Source organism: Nelumbo lutea, chromosome 1 (genome assembly GCF_056320005.1).
Source record: "Nelumbo lutea isolate HS-2025 chromosome 1, American lotus-T2T, whole genome shotgun sequence".
NCBI classification, from domain to species: domain Eukaryota; kingdom Viridiplantae; phylum Streptophyta; class Magnoliopsida; order Proteales; family Nelumbonaceae; genus Nelumbo; species Nelumbo lutea.
This window is the reverse complement of record NC_142684.1, coordinates 99,326,933-99,345,933: the sequence shown is the minus strand read 5'-3', so window position 1 is coordinate 99,345,933 and position 19,001 is coordinate 99,326,933. Positions and strand designations below refer to the sequence as shown.

General features: G+C 46.5%; 1 pseudogene; it reads right to left on the bottom strand.

Moving 5' to 3' along the window:
* Positions 1–2,549: 2,549 nt before the first annotated feature.
* LOC148876372 (uncharacterized) lies at positions 2,550–11,461 on the bottom strand (annotated as a pseudogene).
* Between the last annotated feature and the right edge of the window lie 7,540 nt (positions 11,462–19,001).

Sequence of the window (19,001 nt, the reverse complement as noted above, 5' to 3'; positions counted from 1 at the left end):
CCAGTACAAGCCGCGAACTGCCATCAAGGCCCAAGGCTTAGCAGATTTCATAGCCAAATGCACATTCAGCTCTGAAGTCCCCAGGTCGGTTGAGCACAAGGCTCCCAGCTCGGGTGAGCCCGAAGCTCCCAGGCTAGTTGAGTCCAAACCCCGTGAGGTAGCAGCCAGTGTAGCATCTCTCCTAGCTCGGCCAGCCGCGAGCTGGGATGAGGAGCCATGGATCCTTCACGTAGATGGCTCCTCGAATCAATAGGGCAGCAGAGCCGGGATAGTCCTACACGGCCCAAGCGGCACGAAACTGGAGTACGTGCTATGCTTTGAGTCTGTGGCATCTAACAATGAAGCAGAGTACGCGGCGTTGATAGCTGGACTAGCGCTAGCCAGAGAAGTAAAAGCAAAGCACATTGTTATTGCAGCGACTCCCAGCTCGTGGTTAACCAGGTCACCGGCGAGTATGAAGCCCGTGAGCCAATCATGATTGCCTACTTGACCAAATTTAGAGAGGCCCTGCTCAACTTTCAGTCACACTTCATCAAGCAGATACCAAGGTCAGAGAACACTGAGGCTGACGCCCTATCCAGACCAGACTAGCCAGCACCAGCGATATCACCATGAAGACTGTGCACATAGAGGACTTGCTTCGGCCTAGCATTCTCAGGGGGGCAAAGGAGGTCGCTCCCGTCGTTCAAGCAGAGCCGAGTTGGATTGACCCACTCACGAGCTTCCTGCTACACAGGATCCTTCTTGCAAATCGCAATGCAGCCAGAACGGTGCAGCACTAGGTAGCCAAATACGTCATGATAGATGAACGACTGTACATGAGATCCTACACGGTCCCCTATCTGTGTTGCTTGCGGCCTATCGAAGTCGAGATCATACTCCACGACACTCATGAGGGGTTATGTGGCGGGCACTTGGGGGGCAGGGCCCTCGCCCAGAAAGCACTTCGACAGGGGTATTATTGGCCAACAATGAAAGCAAACACTACTGAGTTCATCAGAAAATGTGACAAATGCCAGAGACATGCCAATATTCACCATCAACCTGTTGCCGACCTCAAGTATCTCACCAGCCCATGGCCCTTTGCACAATGGGGCATCGATCTACTCGGGCCATTCTCGCTAGCAACAGGTGGAAGGAAGTTCTTAGTAGTGGCAGTGGACTACTTTACCAAGTGGGTAGAGGTTGAACCCCTTGTAATGATCACAGCCAAAAATGTCCAAAACTTCTTTTGGAAGAACATCTTGTGCCGCTTTGGATTACCTCGGGTATTGATTTTTGACAATGACAAGTAGTTCGAGGATATCAAATTCCAAGACTGGTGCCAGGACATGGGAATCCGACAGAATTTTACTTCAGTCGCACACCCTCAAGCAAATGGCCAGGCGGAAGTCACGAATAGAGCCAACCTCCGTGGACTAAAAGCACGACTGGACCAAGCTAAAGGATTATGGGCAGATGAACTACCCAGTGTTCTTTGGGCCTACCGGACCACGGAGAAGACCACCATGGGAGAAACACCCTTTAATCTCACCTACAGCACTGAAGCGGTGATCCTCGCAGAGATCGAAGTGCCCACGCTACGGTTAGAAGCATACAGTGATCAGACAAATGAAGATGAGCTATGTACCAACCTCCATCTACTCGATGAAGTAAGGGACCTCACGTACATTAGGACCACAGCCTACCAGCAAAGAGTAGCTCGGTATTATAACGCCAGGGTAAGGAGATAGAATCTCCGTGTTGGCGACCTGACCCTTCGTAAAGTTATGATGCCTAAGCCCAGCGCTGGCAAACTCGGGTCCAACTGGGAAGGTCCCTACCAAGTGAAGCGAGTGCTCGGGGAGGGAACTTACGAGCTTGAGACCCTCGAAGGGAAACGAGTACCTCGGGCATGGAATATTGTCAACCTAAGGCAATACTATCTGTAAGAATTGAGTAGGCCGCGAGCCACTCCCAAAGCCTAAGGGACAGAATAGCGAGCTGATATGATGTCGGCACAATAGGACCCAGTCGCCTCTATGGCATGGGAAAACTCCGAGAGTGGGCCATGAGCCAGTCCTCCAGCCTAAGGGCTGAAACACCGAGCTAATGGAGAAACCTCGGCAGCATACAAAGCTAAGTTGCCCCATCAGCATGAACTAAGTACTTGCAGCACCTGAGGTGCAGGTGGCTCGGGCACGAACCTTACGACAAATAGCCTGCCCTAGCATGTGAAGAGTTAAACCCATAAGGACAACTGACAACAAACTACCTCGGATGTAGACAGGTTGGGCATGAGCTCTACTATGCCCCTCACACGGGCATACACAAGGCCACCCCTACTAAACAGCTTGGGGCCGCGATGGCCGTTAATGAACTCCCACCTCAGAAGTTCAATTTGATAAATTAACAGCTTGAGGTGAACGACCACTCCGACAAGGTAGAATTCACAAACTCTTGGCAAAAAGAAAGAAAAAATCTCTTCATTACGGGAAGTTTGGTACACAAATTTCATTAAGAACGTCTTGATTACAAGGGAGATTAAGTTTACAAATACAGGGAGCAAACTACTTCGGAAGCTCGTTGCCTCTGTTAGGGACCTCCTCGGGGGCAATAACTGGGCCAGCATCCTCTGCTTCATCTTCGACATCCTCGTCTTCAGAATCTGGATCATCTTTTGACTGACGCACGATGTCGTTAGTGATCCGTGAAGTGGTGATGGCGCTCGTGTCCAGGTTGGGGTAGAGGTGCCTGATCAGCCACCGACTAAGCCTGAAGCCCTTATGGTAGGCCTCCATCATCACGTCATCGAACCTTGAAGAATTGATGTAGTCAATGACAGCCTAAGTCTTGGCCTCCTCGAGAGCACCCTCGAAGATTGCAGTCTTCTCTCTTATGTCTTCTTGGAGGTACCCCACTTCATGTTCTAGCTTCCCCTTCGCCTCCTTGAGGCCTTGCACCTCGAGCTTCAAGGCATCCCGCTCAGCCTTGAGGCTGTTCACCTCGAGCCCTAAGGCCTCCTGACTGACCTTGAGGCCGTTCACCTCGGCCCTCAGCTTGTCTTTGTCTCAGGCCAGCTCCCCCTTTTCTACCAATAACACCTCGATGAAGCTCTTCTGAGCCGAGGCGTCACTCTCCAAGCGGTGGACCTGACAGTGAGCTGCCCTCAACTCAGTATGGGCTGCGCGAGATGACTTCTCAGCCTCTGGAGCCCGCCTTAGAAGCCGATCTGATTGAAGGGTCAAGGCGCAAATGGCGGTGTTCACATACAAAAGGGAAACCGGTCAAAAAAAAAAAAGAAAAGGAGAAGGAAAGACTCACCACCATAGTATGAGTGGCAGCTCGGGCGCCAAGCTGACCAGGAGTGAGTTCGGCCCACTCGCTGACCTCCCCCGGGTACGCAACCAGCTTGTTCTTCTTCAGGCTGCACTTGGGGTTCAGGACGGTTTGGCTCCCTTGACCCTCCGAGATGGAAGCCGTCATCTCCACATCACGAGTGGAACTCTCAGAGGCCTCGGCAGCAGCTTCGGCAAGATGAGCCCTGACAACAGCAGCATTGGCCTCGACGACGCTTTCATCAGCGGGTCTGGTGGGCTTGACAGCAAGCTCGGTGGGCCTATCGGCAAGTTCCAATATCACCTCGGGCCCCTTAGGCACTGTCCCTTCTTCCAGGTCGACGACAGGCACAGCCACCACCTTGGGCCCCGAGGCTGAGGTCTGCGGAGGTTGAGGCTCGGCTGAAGCTCGTGGGGACTCAGTGCGCGCCTTCTTGGCTATGCGTTTCTTTCTCTTCATCTGGTGGAAGAGCTTTTGGTTGTCTATTCTTTCTGCCTCCATGGGACCTGCAGCAAAACACGACATCAGCAACCCAAAGTAAACATATGAACAGAAAGCCAAAGTGAAGGAAAACCTTCCCGGGCTCAAACTCGCCTGGGCGAGCTTCTCCTCAGAAATGAAGTTTTTATAATTCAACCCGAGCTGAGCCAGCGACTGGAGCACCTTCTTGGTCTTCCCGTCTAGGATAACACCGGGGTCTTGAATGGCTATCCTCCAATCGGTGGGGAAGGGCCACCCCGTACTGCTCGGGAGCTTGTGCATGAGTTTGAAACCCGGGCGGGGGGACAGGTAGTAGGATCACCTCTGCCCGGGGAGAGCGCCTGAAGCGCTCTTCTTTATGGCCAAAATTGTGCTGAGAACATCTAAATCCATGGAGAGGGAATGATCAAAGCAAAGAGAGACGGACCCCACCACATTCCGTGTGGAGTTTGGGTGGAGTTGGTCCAGGGTGATGTTAAAGTGTACCAACACCTCAACGATCAAAGGGTAAAGAGGAAGTCAGAGTCTGGCTATCAGTTGCTCCCTGAAGATCATGATCTCGTCAGGACCGTGATCCCATGGGAAGTTGCCGGTGGGAAGGCTATATGAGTATTCCTTAGGTAGGTGGAACCTCTGTATGAGGTCCTGAAGCCTCTCCGAAGTCATTATAGAAGGGCCGAACTGATCTGGCTCCCGACCTCACTGGGAAGTGGATGCCAGATGACCCGAAGCCATCTGTACTTCAGATGGCTGAGTAGCAGAGGAGCCACCCCAAGCCAAGGTACCCACCTTAGGTTCGTCGATAAGACTGTCTACACTAGACGACATAGTGAACTGAGGGAAAGAAACAAATTGAAAAGAGAAAAGAAGCTCGGGGGGACTCACCAAAGAAACGCAACCGGACTGGGAGAACAGGATGAAGTGGAAGACCCAATCTAAGGGACATCCGACACGAGCTCAAACGCTAAAGATGAGAGCTTTGTGGCAAAGAAAATGGCCAAGGGTCCCCCTATTTATAGCCACAGCTGCGGGTTCCTCGAGGCGAAGTCCAAATCGCGTGAGATCCGCATGTAATCCAAACGCGATCAAGTCTTTTTGATCAAATCGGGTGCTAAACTGGTCCAGCTGGATGGAGCGCGCAACAAAGCGGCATGAATACCAATGCCAAATCCACCCGGCTTGTCATGACCTCCCTGTGCTAGGTCATCACCGCTAGTGCAGGGAGTGGGGGGCAATTGATGGAGGGTGATTTGGCCCGACCTCGCAGCACGGGTACACGTGGGCGTGACCTTTCTCAAACAATGACTCAGCATGACAGCGCAACGAGCGTGAGCACAACTCGGAGGGAAAGTCCCACCGAGTTCAGCTCGGAAAATCGACGGGTAAATTGCTCGCCGGAAGCAGCCTTACCCGAACCTCCTCCCCAGGGTTAAGGCACTTCGGGGGACCCCGAGTTTGGGGCACCCTGACCTCCCTTAAGGCCCGAGCTCCCCCCAATGGGCTTCAAGCCACTCCTAGACAGAAACGCACCGATCCATCTCCGGACACCCCGAGGCTTAGACACCTCGGGTTAGCCAGCCTGGCATAACTAGCTACAGGTAGCTCGTCACTCTAAGGACAATCCGGCTCAGGGTAATTCGCGGGAGGGTAGTTTGGTATACCACAGGAGGGCTTCCTGCTCGACCGTCGTACCCGACAAACCTGTGGACAGTAGACATGTCCCTCGTCAGATAGCGCCACGCCTGTCACCTTTAGAAAGGTGTCCCGCACCTGCCAGGCACGTACCCTACAACGATGGCCCCGTGCATGCCACCTTAGCCTTGCCTGTAACGGCTGTGGCAGACTGACAATGGCGGTTATACCTGCCTTGTCAGAAGTCGGAGGGCCTGAAGCAACGGAATTCAGTTATAAGGGGCTTATTCTCAAGGAACAAGGTATCTTCGAATCACTTGCGCAATCTGTACTCTTAGCCTTAGTTTTCTCTTTGCTTCTTGCACACAATACTGACTTAAGCATCGGAGCGTTCCCGTCGGGAAACGCCCCGAGAGTTCTTCCTCTTTCCTCTCGTCTTAGGTACTTCTCAGGAGCCATGTGAGTGCCATCTAGGATTGATCGGATCGCGCTACATCAGTTATTTATAATGAATTTCTGTAAAGTTTTTATATTATTTATTTTTTGTTAAAAAGATGTATATATGATGAGATCGAATCACGTCAAATCGGATCTACAGTGTATCAGATCGGAGTTTGGACTAGTCCAATTCAATATATCTTATTGGTTCATCCAATTAGGAATGTAAACAGATTGGATCATATTCGAATCCAATCCGTTGACATCCCTTATTGGACGAACCAATAAGATATATTAAATTGGACCAATCTAGACTTAATGGTCCAAAGTATTTATTGGATTGAATTGAACTTAATCCATCCATAATGGATTGATATCGGTTGGGTTGGATCAAATCGATTTTATCAAATTGGACGATCCACACATTGAATTGGAACAATCCAAAATTGTCCAAAATATTCAATAGATTTGATTGTACCTGATGCATTTGTAATGATTTCATATTAAACCAGATCTAGACCAAATCCAATGATGATCATTTGGACTTTTATCAAACATTTATGGGTTTTTTAGGTGGACCCAAAGGCCACATAGTGGAATCTCTCTCATATGGGTTGGGCTTTAAATCATAACACCAGTGAAAGGTGTTTTAAGTCCTAAATGAGAAACATGAGATCATTCCTAATAATTCACATTATTACTGGGATGGATATTAATTAAGAGACAAAAGTAAATGATAAAAACTTGGATTATGAGAATATGAAATGAAAGATACATTTAATCCCAACATGGGATCCTAAAAAAAAATCCCAACATGGGAAAGAGACTTTTTTTTTGGTGGGAGTACCAAGTAAGTAGGAGAAACGTCTTTTTCTATCCTTGTTGTGGATACTTTGTCAATAATGAGGTCATATTGCCTTAACAGTTAACACCCACCCACCTCCTTGGCCATCTACCATTATTTTTAGAGGATGATTGATGTTGTTTTCTTTGTCATTTTTTTATTATACCCTGATTAAAGAGAAAACAAATCGTTTAGATAAATAACTAATAATATCAGAAAAAAAAACAATGACAAGAAAAAGAAATAAGAAATGTGAATCATTATCTATTTGATCAGAATATATATTTTAACGACAATATCAAAACTCATAGAAGAATAAATGTCTTTTACATCATAGGTAGGTTCGAGAATATTTTAATTTTGTTTTCTATGATTTTGTTTCTCTGAAAAAAATTAAACCAAATAAAATATAGGGCCCATTTTGTTGAAATCACATTTTTTGTTTTTTTGCTTCCAGTTGAAATCACAATTAAAATAGGGGAAGAGCTGATCGATGTCGACCTAAACCAACTCCACGATCAAAAATCAACCAAACGCCAACTCATCAATTCAATTAAGAACTCTGACTAACCAAATGAATTAGTCAGGTGATTGATTCCCTGATAAGCGTGGGATTTTCAACAGTCCAATCTGCTAGTAACAAACCATGCTAGGCACCTTCACAACTTTATACCACATGTGCTTAATACTTGAGAGTTTTCAAAAAAAAAAAAAACATAGTTTGCATAAAATCATGTTTTGCATGTGTTAACAAGGTTTTAAAAATCATCTGGGAATTGAAACCATTCTGGCCATCGGTTTTAGAGTCAACAGTTTGACTGTTCCAACTTAAAAAAAAATTAAAAAAACACCCAAAAACTGTTGAATGGGTTGGTGAAATACTTGAAAAAAAAAATTAAAAAAAAAAAGGTAGTGGCTGAAGAGTGTGGTTGAACTGGCTGTGATTGTGACAGTTCTCCCATTGAAGCAATGTGTCTGAGTTGAGCATTGATATTAATCAACATTCATGACTGTTAGAGAATAAAACCTATTCAAGAATCTCACTTAACAGTTTAAACTTTTAAGTTCAATGATTCTTTGAGATAGTATCAAAGCCACTATTTTGATCATTTCATTGAAATTACTTAAGTTTCAGCACAGGCCTAATGAACTTTGATTTGAAGGAACATCTTACTTAATAAAACCCTATTGAAAGACCTCACCTAACACCGCCCCAGTTTCGTTCTATTATTATTTTGACATTAAGATTGGAGGGTGGGACGTGGGAGGTGGCTAAAGTGAAAAGCTAATTCACTGGTCTAAATCAATAATTCAGTGGTATGGTTGAGTCCGGATCTGCTAGCGGCGGCTAAATAGTAAGTAAACATAAGTGGGTTGAGTTGAGGTGGACAACTTGGGCAACATGTTCTCGCTTCTTGGTAGATATTATAAAACCATCTCCTCCTCCCCGTCCGGCTTCTAGAGATTAATTATTTTGGGTTATCATTTATCATCAATGGAATTGACGAGTATCATTCGTGTGCACAGGATAAAGATAATGATAGGATTCGGATGTAATAGTTAATGCGTCTTTCATTCAAATGTTTTTGTTTCTTTAGACATAAATTATTCATTATTTTATTATTTTTGTGCTTTTTATTGTTTTTATTTTTAATTATTTTGATAAAGATAATAAAATAATGAATAATTTGTGTTTAATAGAGTAAAAACATTTGAATGAAAGGCGCATTAATTGGGACATATGTTATATAACTATTACGTACTCACTCATTGTGCCTACCTAGTGTGCCTACTACATCCAGATCCATAATGATAAACTCAATAATGTGAATGATGGTACACCATTGGATGGAGATGGTTAAGAATGAAAGGAAGAAGAGGGTAATAAGAACTAAGGAGAGTTTAATAAATAAAATAGTGTAAAATACAAAAACCTCTCCTGAAGTTTCTAACAATCATAAAAACCTCCCCTATAGTTTCATTTTAGCAAAAACCTCCTCTCTATTTTTGAAAAATTTAACAAATACCTCCCTTCCGTCAATGACCAAGACGGAAAATGTTAAAGAGATTATCATTTTTTCAAAATACCTATTTTACCCTTTCATTAATTAATGTGCATCTGTTTTTACCAAAACAGCCTTGTTTCAGCAACTCCATAATCTACTCAAACACTGTTCATCTTCTTCCTCAGACATGCAATGATAGAATGGCGGTGCACTCCCCCCTTCAACCTTCCCTCTTCTTTAATTTTCCTCTCTCTCTCCCCACCAATACGGAATAACACTATTCATCATTTCTCTCTCTCTCATTCTTCAATCTTCATCAATCAAATCTCTAAGCCTCCTCTTGCTCTCCCTCTTTTTCTTCTTTTCTCTATCTAGGGCTTCCACACTAGCCACTCTGTTCCTCCCCATCATGAAAGATGGTGCAACCCACCAATATGTGACAACGTCCTACTACCAATAGTGGAGATAGTCCGATGAGATGATATGGGACCATCGCTTAAACTCAATGGTTTTTTGGATGGAATAAGTTCGGTGAAGTGGTCGTCCTTGAACTAGTGTTCGTTGACAATGGCTAATCAGGTCTTGTAAATGCTGCAACTGGCTATTTGTCTCCTACCAAAACCTACTAGGGACATTGATTCCACGAAGCCCGATCCGAGCTCAAGAAACCCCATTGCACTCTTGTACTCCAAAAGTTCTACCAAAGGAGACACTTTCAGTATAAAATGCAGTGAGATCGGAGGGAATTGATGATCCGTTTGTGGAATTGGCATCCATTGAATCCCGATGTAATTTACCATCAAACGATGCCCTCCTACCTTCATCAATCATTGATTGCTACAATGTGTGAACCACGGTTCTAGATGCAATGAGTTTTTTTTCTTGTCAACAGTGTAAACTAAACTTCTTGTTAAAGGATTTGCCATTCTGGTTCTACCTAGCCAACATTGTTGATCAATGGGTTTTGTGTTCTCCATTTGATCTACTCCTCTAGGACCATCAGTCTTCCCTCTCAATGGTGTCATCCTTCTCTGCTCCGGTGTAGCCTTTCTCATATTACTCAAATTGGGTGTTGGAGCAGCCTTCATCTTAATAATCGGAAGTGAGGATGATTCCACTTGAAATGAAACTGACAAACTCTGCATAGAAGTGAACAACATTTTTGAAGCTACAAAAACTTTGGCATCATTGCTCATCCTCGTTGAATCAGGCAATGGCGTGGTGGGTTGAGGGGTGACTGGATGCCTCCACTCAGCAGACTGAGACCGTTTGATCAAAGATGGCAATGGTGTTGAAGCGGCTATCAAGGTAGTGGGCCTCAAAACAAGAGGAGATGGGCATTGTCTAGAAGAAGAAGAGGAGGAAATAGAAGAGGTGGAAGGGGAAGGGGACATGTACCTAGAAGTGATTTCTCTAGATTTTGGTCTTCGATAACCAATGACGGCATTGTCCTTTTTAGAAGGTAATAGGGGAGACCATTTTGGATTTCGATGAATCTCTTCTTGTTGTGAGGAGGTAAGCGAAGTGCCTTGATGGAGAGGTATATCTATGCAATCTTCTGGAAGGGGGAGTGTACCGTCATTCTATTGCTATGCATTGTGAGGAAGAAGATGAACAATGTTCAAAGTGGATTATGGAGTTGCTGAGATAGGGATATTTTAATAGATGCACATTAATTCATAAAAAGGTAAAATAGGTATTTTGAAAAAGTGATAATCTCTTTAACGTTTCTGTATTGGTCATTGACGGAACGGAGGTATTTGTTGAATTTTTAAAAAATAGAGGGGAGGTTTTTGCTAAAGTGAAACTCTAGGGGAGGTTTTTATGATTGTCAAAAACTTCAAGTGAGGTTTTTGTATTTTACCCAATAAAATACTTATTAGGCTAGGACTGATTTTTAGGGTTGATGGTGGTATTAGGGATTTTTGTTAGTTATCACACTATGGTAGATCAGCACCAGACAAGGTGCTGGCTTCCGATTTGGGATTACAGTGCGTTGTTAATTGTTGATCATAGGGCTGTTAATGGGTCGGGTTTATCTGATGTATCCAATCCAATTATAATGGTTCTAGTTCCATGAAGTAGGGTGACTCCATGAATTGGAGGGGGATCGGTCGTGCTTTGGTGACCAAGATGATCCCTCAGGGGGATCGTGGCTGCAGGACGTACGGGATGCGCTCTTGGACCATCTGACTGAGGTACTTTGCTTTTTCTTGCCTTGTTCCTTAGCAGGATTTTTACTCTTTGGTTCTATAATACTAATGAAGGTGTTTTGTTGTAGTTGACTCGTTATGCCATCGGCCTTTGTGACAAGGCGAAGGTGCTTCTTTCTTAGTTGAAGGCCTCTAAAAAGAGCGAGTGGCTCGAGGTTCGATTTATTGAAGCAAAGAGCAACCAAGAGTCGAAGGCGTCAATCGTGCTCGAGGAGGACTTGAAGAAGATCCTTGATACGGACCTTGCAGCTAGGTTCAGCTTGACGAGGATCTTGAGGCTGCTCGAAGGGAGGCTAGGGATGCCGTGGAGATTTGGAAGACCATAGATGAGTACAACCAAGTGTCCATTGACTATGGGACGACCTCGTACCATGAGAGCATTGATGACACCAAGAAGCAGGTGTTGCAGTTGATGCCATACTTCCTAGTTGACCAGCTAGGGCTCCTTGATGAGGCCCCTTCTGATGAGGTCCCTGCTGAGGTCCCAGTGCTACCAAGACTCCTAAACCCGCCAAGAACATTGATATCATCTCACGAGTTGTGCTTTCTTCTCCTTGTTTTGCATGTCTTTTCTTTTTGTTTATACATTTTTTAAGGGGTTCAGCCTCCCTTGAGTGAGGCCAATTTTGTAAAGCTGAACATATACACTCAATGAAATGAAATATTTTTTGCATCGCTTGTGCCTTTATGTACTTGCATCATTCATCCATTCATCATATTTTTTTACTCAAGGGTTGATGGCCCCTTCCGAGAGGTTACAAGCAGCAAAGGGGTTAACCATGGCTCGTTACTTAGACATTTGCTTAGGAAGCAAAGTTAAGGGAGTTTAGTCAAGGCCAAGTTATGCCACTGAGAGGCTCGGGGCCCCTTTCCTTAGCCAGAAGGAAAGGGAGGCGAATGCCTTATCTCTCCTAGCTTATTCTCCACCCCCATCAAAAAATGGTTGGACGAGGTTGAACTATGCTGCCAAGGGTACAGGGCCCCTTTCCTTAGCGAGAAGGGAAAGGAGGCGAAAGCCTTAACTTCAGCCTATTCCCTATCCCTGTTAAGGTAGCTAAGTTGAGGCTGCATTGTTCCACCGAGGTGTCAGGGCGAGGAGTGTGCCTTAGCTGGCCTGGCTTGGCTTTCCTTAGGGAAGTGGGGTATGAGCCTTTGTGCAGCAGAGGCAGCGGGGATGTGCCTAGCCGAGGTCACGATATGCTTCCTATTTTGTCAAAGTACTTTGTTTATTTTTAGTGTGTTTGTTAATGGTAGGCCGAAGTCTTTGGTCGATGCCAAGCCGAGGTCCACACCGTTTCTTGCCCTAGTGAGAAGGTCAAGTAGGCTAGTGGCTCTTTGTGAGCCATGTGCCTTAACCGTTGTCTATTCCAAGCGTATAACCTTGGAGAAGGTTGTTTGCTTCGAGAGGTCGCATGGCTGAGTGGTACTAGCGGTTGTGCACAATAAGAATTTATACACTAAAATTGGAGCCGAGGGGGTGGAACATTGCACTTTATTCATTGTTCAGCCTTGAAAGAGTACATTCATTGGTACTACATCTGAAGATTTTCTGAATTCCAAGTCTAAGGGACCGGTCTTCCATTCAAATATTTGAGTTGAAATGTGTCGGGGCTGATGACCTTCTTGATTCTGTAGGGACCTTCCCAGTTGGGGCCGAGCTTGCCAACACTGGGCTCTAACACCATGACTTTTCTTAGGATGATGTCTCTTTCTTTCTAATGTCTTTCCTTCACCCGAGAGTTGTAATAGCGGGCTACCCTCTACTGGTAGGCTGCATCCCTAAGTTGAGCCTACTCTTGGACTCCTTCCAATAGATCTAGGTTGTTTCTTAGCTCTTCATCATTCTCGGCTTCATTATATGCCTTGATTCTAAGCAGTGGTTGGCCGATCATTGCTAGTATGACGGCCTCAGTGCCATAAGTTAAGTTGAACAAACTTTCTCCTGTGGCGGTCTGAGGTGTTGTCCGATAGGCCCATAGGACACTGTATAGTTCGTTGGCCTAGGGGCCTTTGGCTTTGTCAAGTTTGGTCTTCAGTCCATCCAAGATGGTCCTATTGGTGACCTCGATCATGTCATTGGATTGTGGGTAGCCTACCGAGGTGTACTGTTGCTTGATGTTGAGGCTGGCGCACCACTCTCTGAATCTTGCATCATTGAATTGCTTCCCATTGTTAGTAACCAACATGTGGGGGATTTCAAAGTGGTAAATGATGTTTTTCCAGAAGAAGTTTTGGATCATCTTGGCCATGATGGTGGCTAAGGGCTCAGCTTTGACCCACTTGGTGAAGTAATCAATGGTGACAACGAAGTACTTTCTATTTCCAATGGCTTGAGGGAAGGGGCCGAGGAGATCCATACCCCACTTGGAAAAGGGCCATGGACTACTGAGAGTTGAAAGAGTTGTGGCTAGTTAATGGGAGATGTTAGAGTGTCTCTAGCATCGGTCACACTTCTATACTAGTTTGGTTGCATCCTTTTGAACTGTCGGCCAAAAACATCCCTACTTTAGTGCCTTTGGGGCCAAGGCTTTGCCTTCAAGGTGGTTATTGTAGATGTTTTCATGGATCTCTCAAAGCACATACTCGCCCTCTTGACGAAGGCATCGGAGGTATGGCAAGGTGAAAGATCTTTTGTAGAATTTTGCTTTAAGCAAGGTGTAATGGGTTGCCTGCCGTTGAACTCATCTAGCTTCATTCATGTCGGCGAGCAGCTGCTCATGCAACAGATAGGCAACGATGGGGTCCATCCAATAGGGCTCGGCTTGTATATAGAGCACCTAGACTTCTTCGATACTGGGCCACGCTAGCTTTTCAACACAGACAGTGTGACCAAGGGATGGACCCGAAGTGCTTGCCAGTTTGGATAGGGCATTGACCCTCATATTCTCGGCCTGTGGAACTTGTAGCATAGCAAAGCACTGGAAGTGGCGAGCAAGTTCCTGCACCTTTGCCAAGTACTTGGCCATGTTGGGTTCTCTAGGCTCGTACTTGTCGTTCACTTGGTTCACCACCAGTTGGGATTTGCTAAAGACTTTGATGTGTTGGGTGCCGAGATCTTTGGCAATCTATTGACTAGTGACCAGGGCCTAGTACTCAACTTCATTGTTGGAGGCCGACAAGTCAAATTTCCTTTTGCTTTGGAAGATTCATCTACGAACAGTTTCTAGGTCGATCGAGGTCCATCATCTATTGGAGCCTGACCGAGAGGTTTGCTAAAAGTGCACTCCATCAAGAAATCAGTTAGGGCCTATGCTTTAATTGTAGCCTCAACTGGTACTGTAGATCAAACTCAAACAGTTAAATGGCCCATTTGGTCAATCGTCCCAAGGTCTTAGGTTTGGTGAGAATTGACTTGAAGGGCCAGTTGGTCAGAACTACGGTCTGAGTTTCCTAGCTGAGACCACCAAGTTGAAATCTAACTTCTCCACCTTAAGGTAACGGGTCATGGTGTCGCAGAGGACCTTGCTGACATAGTAGATCGGTCTCCATACTCCATCTTCTTGTCTCACCAACATCGAACTAACTACCTCATCCCCAACTGAGAGGTATAGGTATAGCATGTCTCCTAGAAGATGCCGAGTGAGCAAAGGGGGTAAGGCAAGGTAAGACTTCAGCTCGTCAAAGGTATGTTGGCAATCTTCTATCCACTAGAAGTCCTTCAATTTCCTGATGATTGGGAAGAAAGGTAGGTAGCGGTGGGCCGACTTTGACATGAAATGGCTAAGGGCAACCACTCGGCTACTAAGTCTTTGGATTACTTTGATTGATCGAGGTGGTGCCATGTCAAGGATAGTCTAAATCTTCTCTAGGTTAGCTTCTATGCCCTACTGCATGAAGACGAAGCCTAGAAATTTTTTTGTGGTGACGCCAAAGGCACACTTGCTAGGATTTAGCTTCATATTGTACTTTCGTAGAGTGGCAAAGGTCTTGGCTAAGTCCAAGGTGTGTTGGTTGGCCTTTAGGCTCTTAACAACCATGTCATCTACGTAGGCTTCGATGTTTCTCCCCGTCTAATGCTTAAAAACCTTGTTTACAAGCTATTGGTAGGTGGTTCCGACATTCTTGAGGCCGAAGAGCATGACCTTGTAATAGAAGGTGCCATGCTCGGTGATGAATGAGGTCTTTTATTCATCCTCAAGGTGCATCTTTATTTGATTGTATCTAGAGAAGGTATCCATGAAGCTGAGTTGCTCGTACCCTGTAGTGGCGTCGATGAGGTGGTCGATCCTCAGCAAAGGAAAGTTGTCCTTGGGGAAGGCTCGATTGAGGTCTGTGAAGTCAATACAGATCCGCCATTTCCCATTAGCCTTCTTCACCATAACCACATTAGACAACCGGGTTTGGTAATGTACCTCTCGGATGAAGCCGTTGTCAAGTAGTTTGTCAATTTCCTCTTTGATGGCTTTCCAATGCTCTAGTCCAACGCTTTGTGCCAGGTTGCCAGTTAGCGCCAGGGCTAGGTTGCACCAGGGCCAGGCCGCCAGGTCGCTAGGTCGATGCCTAAGAGCTACGGCTGCACTACATCAGCATCATTAGTGACATCGGTTACTCACTCCTTCAAGAATCTATTAGGAGCTCGACCTATGGGGGGCAGCGCTACTGACTTTAGGTCACCAGCTCGCATGGGAGCCTTGGAAGGCTCGACCGGCAGGGGCGTCCATGCAGTCTGTTGGCCGCCTACTCCTGTGAAAGCCACAAAGAGCTCATCTATGTGGAGGGTACCTCGTGAAGAGGACTGATGAGGGTTTATCGGAGTTGAAATAAAGTTGGTAGAGCTGCTTAGTCTGTTGGCCATCAACTTCCTGCATAGTCTTTGAGTTCATAAAAAATGAAAACTAGAAAGTGAGAGCTTTTAGTTTCTAAAAGGTGAGAACTTATCTTTCTAGAAGAAGAGGACTTAGCCTTTCGGAGGATGAGAACTTAGCTTTTTGTAGCATTTCCAACAGGTGGCACCAATTGATGAATCAATTTTTTGGTGATGTATCAATTTTTTAGTCTGCTTCCAAGTGGCCAATGACTCAGAGGCCAAAGTGGAGAATTGTTGCTGGATGAGGACCTGGATGCCGAGCTGACCAGGCTGAACTAGGTAGGTTAGGTTCCGAACTGGTCTGAGCTGGGCTAGTTAGGTGCCGAACTGATTGGGCCGAGCTGCCTACTAGTTGTCGAGCTAACCAGAGGGTCGAGCTGCCTAGTGGTGAGCTGGATTGATTGTTGAGCTTCATAGTTCTTTAGGGACCTGCAAAGAATCAATGTCAGAGGACCCGGGGTGGCTAACCTGGCGAGGTCGCTCCGATGCTTAAATCATTACTTTCATAGTAGACATCGAGCTAAAAATCACAAAGTATGAGAGCTAGAATATGCTTACTTCCCCCTATAACATTGGGGTTGGTGCCTTTATATAGGCATTGTTTGGTGTGGGCTTCACGCACCATATCCGAGATTTTCGTGAAGTCGTCTAAGTGGTTCGAGATTCCCTGAGGTAACCGCCATGCACGTTGACCACCCTTTGGATCGTTCGACACGTGGGCCAACTTCCAAGGATCGTGGGAGTGTTTGGATATGCATGCCGAATTTGTTGTCGAGAACGTCTCGCAAGTCGCTAGGTTGGTGCCTGTGCCAGGCCGCTAGGTCGGTGCTAGGGCTAGGCCGCCAGTTCATGCCAGGGCCAGGCTGCCAGGTCGCGCCTGTGCCAGGCCACCAGCTCGCGCCAGGGTCAGGCCACTAGGTCACGCCTGTGCCAGGCTACTAGCTCGCACCAGGGTCAGGCCACTAGGTCACACCAGGGTCAGGCCACTAGGTCGCACCAGGGCTAGGCCGCCAAGTGGGACACCATCAAATTGGCTAAGGCAAGTTGTTGCCAAAGTGGTTTTGAGTGTCACCTAGTTGTTCTGAGGCTCCATGTGTCATAATATCATTTGAGGGCCAAATCCGCCCTCATCAAAGCAAAAGAGTGGCACATTGGCCGACTGAATGCGTTCTGGCCCTAGCTTCATCTTCTAGAAGGTTTTGTAGAAGATGATGTCTACTGATGGGTCGTTATCGACGAGTATCCTCTTCACAAGCTAGTTGGTGATGGTCATCGACACCACCAATGCATCATCATGGGGACCAACACCCCCCCCCTTCAGGTCCTCATCTATGAAGGTGAGGGCCTCATTCTGCTTTGGCTTCTTGGGAGCCAATCCATGGATGTTGTATTGCCTGGAGTAGGCCTTTCGGGCCAAAGCCGACGCACCACCTGAGGCCGAGCCCCCAGCGATAACGTCAATGACTCCGGCCAGTTGCTGCAACTACTATTGCTATTGTGAGGATGAGGTGTCAGCATCATCTTCCATATATTCTTTTAGAAGACTGCGGTAAATAAGGGACTCGATCTCATTTTTGAGGTCATATAAATCCTCGGTATCGTAGTTGGTGCCACGGTGGTACTTGCAATATTTTTTGGAGTTCCTCTTCAGCTTCTCTCGTCACTTCATGTACTCCTCCTTCCCTACTTGCATGAGGATTTGCGTTCAAGTGGAGTTAAGTGGCGTGTACTAGTTGTAGGTTAGGGCCGTCGGCTTATTGTTGTTGTCCTTGTTATTGTTGTTGTTGTTGTTGTCGCGGCCATCCCCATTCTTCCCCTTCTTTTTCAAGCCTCCATGATTGTGATTAACCTCTCCTTCTGGGTGATTGCAGGCCGAGGCCTCCTCGCCTGCAATGTACTTCTAGGCCTTCTTTAAAAAATTCTGCCTTGGTTTTGGGTGGGGTCCTAGCTACCAAGAACTTGAGGGCCGATTTCGGTAGGAAGCCAACGATAGCTGCATGCATGGAGACTTTAGGGTCGAGCTCTTGGACCTCGAGCTCTTCTTTCTTGAAACGGCCGATGTAAGACAACAGACTCTTGCCACACTTCTACCGAATGTTCAAGAGCAAGATGACACTCTTCTGGCATCACTGGCTACTGATGAAATGGGAGAGAAAAAAAGTTGGCGAACTGACCCACGAACTAATGGAGCGAGGTGAGAGTCTAGAGAACCATTGGTGGGCTGCCTCCTTGAGGTCGCCTGGAAAGCTCAGCACATCAAGCATCAGAATATCTATAAAGGCGCATGAGTGCTCAAAATCTTTCCAGGTGGTCGTCCGAGTCGGAGGTGCCATCATACATCTCTAGAGTAGGGCCTTTGAAATGCGATGGGAGGGGTCTGAGGTGATGGCGCTGGTAAAGGCACCCATTCTATTGGGCATGGAATTCTGGCTTGTGGAGGCATCACCTTGGCCCTCCTCAACTTGTTGAAGTTCGTCTTGCATGGCACCTATCTACGCCTCCAGGTCGACAATTCTCCAGTCAATGGGGTCCTGGGCCTCATCCTGGTTCTCTCGAATGTGGAATGGGTCGGCCCAGTTCTTAGAGTACTCTGATGCGTCAACCCCCAGCCCTCGAGGGGGGGGGGGCTGTGGTTGCCTAAGTGTCCGCCTTTGTCTCAGGGGCTTTCCACTCTATAGTTGCATTCATGGTCCCAGTGCTAGTCGCGGGACCCTGCTAGATCTCCTCCCCTACGGCTTGGGAAGTGGGAGGTTCTCGATGGCTGACTGGCGTATCGATTGTTGCCATGGGATCCTATGTGCTCGCTATGATGCCCTAGTTTTCTAGCAGGGCGGCTTCCTACCGATCGCGTCACCTCGTCTAAGCGTTGGGTGATGTTGTCAAGCCAATCGAGGACCATCCAGAATTGGTTCATAGTGACGAGGTTCTGAGCGTTCTGTTTATCTTGGTTATCAACCATTTCGTTGGAAGTTAAGTGATTAAGTTTTGAAGTGAGTACTTTAATTGGGGGAAGTCTTAGCAGTCCTTCCATAGACGCTGCCAATTGTTGCTGCCTGGAATGGGCCGAGGGCAACAATGTTAAATCACCTCTAAGATGAGGGTTGACAAATAAGTCCAAAGGCTCCTAGAGCTGAGGGCCTATAAGTCCGACCTATGAAGGAAGAAGCATGTCAGAGGCCCCGAGTGTTATCCTAGGGGCAGAGACTCCGACCGTCAAGTTTACAAGGGTGCAATAAGTAAGGTAAGACTAGGCCTTAGTAAGA